We start from the raw sequence: 8,003 nt of genomic DNA, 5'->3' as shown, positions 1-8,003 counted from the left end.
ATATATATATATATATATATATATATATATATATATATATATATATATATATATATATACATACACACACTCTTATATTTGTTTTTGTTTTATTATTATTGTGCAGTAATAAAAGGCAGCCAGCTAGCAAAATTGTTAAAACTTTACAAAAAATATATTTTGGTTTTGTCTATTATGAAAGCAACAGCAAATTTCACACAAAATGAAGGTCTTCATTAACGATAATATTTTCTCACATAAGCAGAAGCCACAACTTTTGGAGTCAGCACAATTGAGTCAATTATCTGACATTTGTTTTATTGGCCTCAAGAGTCAAACCCATCATGTCAAGTTCATGTCCCTTCAGGATTAACTTTGCTCTTCACCCTCCTTTCATCTGTAGTTAATAGCATAGTCCTGCTTTTTTGGAGCCTAGTGTTCTGTTCTACAAAAAGTAGTGAACTAATCTTATGCAAATGCATTTTTAAATAATGTTTGTTCGATCAACTAGATTCTAACTGCAGGCTGTGTTCTCTCTATCTCTCCCTCTCTTTCAAACACACACACACACACACTTCATGCATGTTTATAATTACTCAGTCATATATGCACCTTCATACTCTGACTCAGCATTTCCAACCATTTTACTTTTGGGAAACCCTTTCAATACATCCTATGCCTTGAGGAATTCTTGCATAAAAATTATTCTATTTCTTTATTAACCTTTTTCTTTCTCTCTTTCATAAAGTTAGATTTCATAAGAGATTAAACAAATTGTCTTTGAAAGTTTTGCCTGTGCTAAATCTATCAGAGACCACCAAGACCGTTTAAGAAGTTATGTTTTAATCATGGCTTTGTGTAGACCGAATTCTCTTAAAATTTCCCTAAAAGAGGTAAATTTTTCCCAACAGGTCCCCTTATAATCTACAGATATCAAAATTTTGATACTATTTATGTATAATTACCCTATTTATCACTGTTTCTCATGGATGGGCATGTTGGATGATATTGTTTTATGTATGTCATGTAATAAAGAAAAAAGTCAAGACAGTGGTTGCTGAAAGAGTTTTGATCATTTGAAATTAATGAGTTCATTATGTTATGAAAAATATTTTTAATCATTCTTAATCTTCGTCTATGTAATTCTTTAGGTTTTGTGTCACCTCTCCTCACCACCAAAAGAAGTTCCCTTCACAGTGATAAAACCTGGGTCTTACACAAGAATCTATGTTATATGCATTGAATTCCTATTTTGCAGTAATGGTATTAGACGAGAAACTAGAATAAAGAATTAGATATATCCATTGTAAAGATAGAAGGATAAACAGGAGCTAGTAGATTACACAGATTTACAGAGTGGAGAGTAGGGCTATAGTAGACTGAATCAACTTTAGTACCATTGCACAAGGATGAATAGCAAATCTGACTTATATTCAGGGTCTAAAGAGTATACTACAACAGACATTATAACAGTTGTTTCTGATATAGGCACAAGGCATGAAATTTGGTGGAAAAGAAGGAGTTAGTTGATTAAATCATCCACTCTGGGTGGTAAGAAACTTTGCTTCCTGACCACATGGTTCTTGATTCAGTCCTACAGTGTGACACCTTGGGCAAATGTCTTCTACTACAGCAGTATTTCCCAACCTGTGGTCTGTGGACCCCTGGTGGTCCACAAAGATAGTACTGGAGAGTCTGTGAACTAAATTCAAAATTTCATATGTATATATATATATATATATATATATATATATATATATATATACATAACGATAAGTATATTAAAAGGGGTCTGTGGGAAAACTCATTTAAATAAAAGGGGTCCTTGATAGTGAAAAGGTTGGGAACCACTGTACTACACCCTCAGGCTGACCAAAGCCTTGTGAGTGAATTTGGCAGATAGAAAGTGAAAGAACCTCATTGTATATGTGTGTGTGTCGCATAAGTACCAGGCTTAAAAAATAAGCACTGTTGTTGATTCATTCAATTAAAATTCAAGGTGGTGCACTAGCATGGTTGCATCTAATAACTGAAACAGGTAAAAGAATAAAAAAATATATGAGTGTGTGTGCATATCTATGTGTGTATGCATGTGTGTATATATACACACACACATACTCATACACTTACACACATACTGGCATGGATAGGCACATCTATATCCTAGAGGTGACCAAAGGCTTGAGAGTAGATTTTGTTGAAGGAAACTGAAAGGAGACCACCATATGTATGTATGTATGTATGTATGTATGTGTGTGTGTGTGTGTGTGTGTTTGCTTTCTCCTTGCCCTGACATTGAGCAATGATAGTAGGCAGGTGTCACTGTCAGGCAAAAGGTGTTCTTTGATTTCCAATCCTCCATATAAACATGTTTGGGCAGGTGAAATATTGCTTGCAAATAGGTATGGGTTGGTGGCAGGATGGGCATCTAGCCATACAAAACCTGTTTGGTCCATGCGATCACGGAAAAATGGATGTTTCATATATATCTATCTTCCACATAATGTGTGTGTGTGTGTGTGTGTGTATATATATATATATACACACACACACACATTTTGTTGGCGATATTTTCGTTGCATATGTATCTGATTCTCCAAGTGCTTCAACTGTATGTATATACATATATTTACCCAATTGCTGATACATTTAGCAATGGTTTCTCTCATTGTTTTGATATACCATTTTCTATCATCGATAAAACTGTTGGCACTTTTGACGACATGCTGCTGCTGCTGCTAATAATAATAATAATAATAATGCGCTGTTTATCTTGATATGAGGTCACCATGTCGGGCACATATGGTTGTGATGGATGTGTCTAGTGTACCCTTATCAGACAGGTAGTCAAGATGGGTATGTTGGACTTGTATATTTGTATTCCACTGTCATTTTGATGGCATGCGCTACTCTCTCGATAATAAATAAATAAAGTTAATAGACATCAATACTTTTGTCGATAAGTCTCAACTGGATACTAAACGAAGTAACAAAACAAGATAGGAAATCAAAATGACTGCATTTTCTATGAATTCAGGAAGACGGTTAGCTTTATATGAGAAAACTACTATGTAATATACAGCAAAGCGCTACAAAAATATCTAGTGCAGAATAACAGAAAACTAATGCAAAACAAAAAATAAGACAACAGTTTCCTGTCTTCGAAGTAGCCAACAAATGCAAAATAGAGGCTGAAATGACAGAGATTGTGAAAAAGCTGAGCTAAAAATAAGGCTACAGAAAAGTTCCTATACAGCCAACACCTAACAAAAACAAAACGCTGAAGAGGGTGGAACTAGAAGAAAAATACCAAAAATCACTGAGAAACACAGGACATAGAAGCTGTCTAAAGAACTCTTGATTGCAGCATAGGATCAAGGCCTTCTCACCAGAAATTGCTGTGAATATGTAATTAAGCAGAATACATTCACTGCAGAACGTTTGGAAATCTAGAATAATGAAACAAATTGTCTCTGTTTGCCTAGTCATAGCGAAGAAAGGGTAATTTTTCAGATTAACACCTGCACGATTACCTAACCCTAACCCCGACCCTAAAACCGTAACCCTAACACTAACCCTAAACCCAAATCCTAACCCTAAAACCCTAATCCTAACACCCTAGTGAAAATCGTGCGGGTGTTAATCTGAAAAATTACCAAAGAAAGAATATATCTCCAACTCGGTTAGTTGTGACTTCCATACACTAAAAGTCATGGTATCATAATAAAATATGTACAGATAAGAAGTGGTATAAAAAGACTCAAGGAGATAGTCTCAGAGAGTGATAAAGTGAGCATATTCTGCAATATGCTAATAACTCACAGAGTTAGGAACATCAAGATTAATCTGCCAGATATTTTTGTTCAGGAACAAGAGAAAAGGGAAGGCCTTAAAATGGAAGTATCTGCCCCAACAGATAATTATGAGTCACTCTAAAAAACAATGGAGAAATTATCCAACTATAAAGATTTAGTAAAAGAAATAACCAGAATGTAGAGACTGAAAGCAGAAGCAAACCATAGTCTTGTTTAGAAATTATTTAAAAATAAAAAAAAAAGCATTACAAATGCATAGCCAAAACTCAAGGACTTACAAAATACACAGCGTACAAGATAGTAGCACTACAAGGTCCTGGACAAATATTAGTGTAATGAAAAGGAAAAAAAAAACGAAAACAAAATGCTGCACAAACCCAAGCCACACAGAGTGATATTTGGTAGTTCACTACAAAATGTATCTGTATTATTGAAAAGTCTTAATTATATTGCGTACTTTGTAGTACGTAATATATTTAAGATTGCTGAATAATAATTGTTTCTAATTTGAATATAAGGTCAACAGCGTTGATGGGATGGAGTTATTTATCCCAGTACTTGAATGGTACGTTATTTTGTCGATCTCGCAGGGATGAAAAGAAAAGAGGATCTTTGCAGGGTTTGAACTGAGAAAGTGAAAAACCAGAACAAGCACCGCGGGGCATTCTCTCCGACGACCTAATCGTTTCGGACGATTCGCCGCATAATAATTCTTTCTAATCTTGGCACAAGGTTCGAAATTTTGTGGGAGGAGGCTAGTCGATTACATCGACCCCAGAACTTGCCGATATTTTATTTATCGATCCCATAAGAATATAAAGCAAAGTTAATCTCGCCGAGATTTGAAATTAAACATAGAATTAGAAGAAATAACGCTGAGCATTTTGTCCGACGCACTCTCCCTATCTTTCTTCGCCTCTCTCTCTTTCTACAGGTGCACACATACACACATGGCTGAATCGATTATGGAAAAACAGGCATGCAAAACTAAATCGGTAACAAGAAGTTACTTGCGTCCATAGAATGTTCAGAAAGTTCCTTGCAGAGTACTTACGCTTCACATTTGTGCCTTCAAATGTGGCACATGGCTCATATTACATGACCCTGACAAACCACCCTGGGCCCGCCTGTAAAATAATCTTGAGACAGACACAGAATCAGCGCGACCCTGTGTGGTCCTTAATTCTAAGATAGAAACATTGTGATCGTCTCTGAAAATGTCGAGCCTCTGACGGCCCTCACAAATCTTGGGTTAACCCGAAAATATGCAGTTTGCTGCGCTGTGGGATCATGCACGCATGCACATACACACACGCGTAACATTCGTATTTGTTTATATAATTTTGTGCATATATAACTGTCTCTGGTGTCTGTTTATCCGTACATATATAAATACGTAATACATATACAGATAAGTACATGATATTTGTATATCATGTGTAGGTTAATATCTTTCGCTTGAATGAATGTTTACACATGTATATTGTTCAATATTGAACAAACACACAATCTAAAGATATTTTAAGGACACGCATTCTTTTTCTTCTTTATCTTTTTTTCCTTCGCTCACGTTTGTGCTTTCTGCGCTTTTGGATTTGTATTTTAATGTGGATTATGTAATTAACTACGTGTACCTTTTATGCATGAAAATGAAAAACCTTTATACATACACACACACACACACATTCGGATATAAATCAGCCGATAAAATCTGTCGCTGCGAACATGAGTGTATAAAGTGTAGGTGTGTGCGTGCGTGTTCGTTTGGAGAAAGATAGTCAATAAAAGTAAATCTTTTTTCATTCATTCCAAGCCGAGTTACCACTGTTGCTACTTCGCATATATAAACACCCATGCACTTTCTCTTTCTCTTCTCATCGCAGCACAGGTAGGTGTGTGCAAATGTATATAAACAATACCAACAGACGTAAAATGAGTTTGTGAAAGATTGACAGACGAAGAGGAAGGAGGTGGAAATAAACTAAACGATGGAAGAAGCGATATAACGTGGAAAAAGATCCAGATGACTATTAATGAATGAAATACGTGCGTGTATTTAAAAACAAACAAATACATACATACATTATATAAACACAGAAATACATATACAAATGAGTGTATTTGTTGTATGAGTGTTTATACGCGTGTATGTCTAAAACAAATACATGTTTACAGAGCCAACATGTTTTGGAGGTAGTAGCACAAAGTTTTAAACACATCAATTTACAATCAGACACCCATAAAGTACATACACACACGCACAAGCAAGCAAGACGTACTTAAAAACCAACAAGTATATTTAATTAAGCATGTTACTTACTCGACAATTGGGTATCAATCTTTCCTTAATATCCGATTAATTCGCCCTCTCTATTTCTATATATAAACACACACTCATATATATATATATATATATATATATAGTCTGATTTCTTAAGTGTTTTAATCAGTATTAATTACAGTATGCACACATGCCTACCTGTGTGGTGCAAACTTGTATTTTATATAATGTGCAGCTTTTTTCACTTGTTGTTGAGTCCAACTTAGCTGAAACCGAAACACCGTCCGAATCTCTTGACAAAGATCAACATCTGTCTGACTGGCCTCGACAACGTTACTCTCTTTCTTTCTCTCTCGCTTACAGTTTCTCTACCACTAAATTTCCCTCTCGCTCTCTCTGCCTGGCTTATATTTTCTCTCTTTTTCTGTTTAAACTAGAGTGTAGTGTTTGGTCCCGTAGGTTAGATGTGTGTATGAGTGCGTCTGGCCATCTTATAACCATCCCAGTTTAGAATTGTCGAAGAAGCAGTGATGTTGATTGTAGTTATAGTTGTTGAAAAGTGGTGGGAGAGCGTGGATAGTGGTGGTGGGAGAGTCCGAGTGGTATTGTTGGTTGCGGAGTGCTGGTGGGCGTGGAAAAGGTGTGGGTCAGTAAGAGAGGTCAGTGATTGAGAGAGAGGTAATTAGCGGTGGCGGTGATTTCGTAATAGCTGGCTGGGTTTGGGAGAGGAGTGTTCGAGCCGAGAAAGGAGATGGCTACATGGTCGGTTGATAAGTGTTATGAAACAATGACTGGCTCCACTGACATGTGGTATTGGAGCATGTTAAACGTGATATGGTGATGCTAGACTGGCTAACGTTTAATATAATAATATTTTTTTTAAATTGTCATCTATTGTTCTTATGACGGTGATAGGTTTGGGTTGTCAGTGAGTGGTTGCTTAGGTGCAGTTCATGTTTGATCGAACTCATCTTCATTCTGTTCACTTCAAACATTTTCTCTCAAAACTATCTCTCTCTCTCTCTCTTTCTCTCTCTCTCTCTTTCTCTCTCTCTCTCTTTCTCTCTCTCTCTCTTTCTCTCCCTCTCTCTCTCTCTCACACACACACACACTTGTTTAGTCTTAGTTCAACACTGACTGCAGTCTTTGATGATCATAACAATCCAGATACGACTGTCCTATATTTTTAAAATCCCAATGACGTAGCTAGGTTCAGAGCAGCCCTTCAGTTGGCCACTACTATCAGGCCCACAAGCCTATATAGGTTTATACAACAGACAAAAAGTGACTCATCTCTAAAAATGTCGCCCGGGGCGGACTCTTCATCTTCTGATCCCACTTCTAGCTACGGTACTGAACTATCCTCCAAATTCTTTTTCAAACACTCTATCAAAGACTACTAAAGGTATTGCGTTCATCATTTTTAAAACAGTAGTATGTGAATTGACGGAAATTTGGCTGCTATATCGGTATCTCAAGCAGGTCAATTGACCATGTTGTGGTTCCTTGTTCACTTGGTTTGGAAAGTATCAACTTCAACTAAACTACTTATTATTAGTTGAGCATTCTTAAGACACTTCCACTTTCAACGTAATCTTCATGCAGAATCAACTTGACAACGTTAACGAGGCTGGATCTTTCAAATACAGAAACGAAATGGGGAAGTCATCATTGTGAAGTAAACTTTCTTAAACTTTTTGCCAGACATATACAAGTACATGCAATCACTGACACACTCAGTTTATCTGAAAAATTATTACAGGCTTCTAAAGTGTGTGTGAACACTCAAATGGAATTTTGTTAGTGAACAGGTCGGAGTCTCAAATCGACAAAAATATTTTGGCAAATTAAATTTAAATGTTGAAGTGAATCTAATGATTTTTGTGTGTTTTTAAATGGCTTATAAACACCTTCCACGTTGCAATTAT

At 36.1% G+C, this 8,003-nt stretch overlaps 2 protein-coding genes across 4 annotated transcripts in view; one reads left to right on the top strand and one right to left on the bottom strand.

Moving 5' to 3' along the window:
• Positions 1-8,003, bottom strand: part of LOC128247312 (tripartite motif-containing protein 2-like) — a 148,650-nt gene that overhangs the window by 51,318 nt on the left and 89,329 nt on the right. The window contains exon 1 of one of the 3 annotated variants that reach the window (XM_052966286.1): positions 6,115-7,088. The exons of 1 other annotated variant lie outside the window; for it this stretch is intronic. The gene's annotated coding sequence lies outside the window, so the exon portion shown is untranslated. Of the gene's footprint in view, positions 1-6,114; positions 7,089-8,003 lie in introns of those variants that run through there. One more of the 3 variants, XM_052966287.1, reaches the window with a different exon arrangement.
• Positions 1-8,003, top strand: part of LOC106868904 (zinc finger CCCH-type with G patch domain-containing protein) — a 267,874-nt gene that overhangs the window by 170,642 nt on the left and 89,229 nt on the right. The gene's annotated exons all lie outside the window — the stretch shown is intronic.

Source organism: Octopus bimaculoides, chromosome 3 (assembly GCF_001194135.2).
Source record: "Octopus bimaculoides isolate UCB-OBI-ISO-001 chromosome 3, ASM119413v2, whole genome shotgun sequence".
Lineage (NCBI taxonomy): Eukaryota > Metazoa > Mollusca > Cephalopoda > Octopoda > Octopodidae > Octopus > Octopus bimaculoides.
The sequence above is the reverse complement of the archived record's forward strand: the minus strand, read 5'-3'. Positions and strand labels throughout refer to the sequence as shown.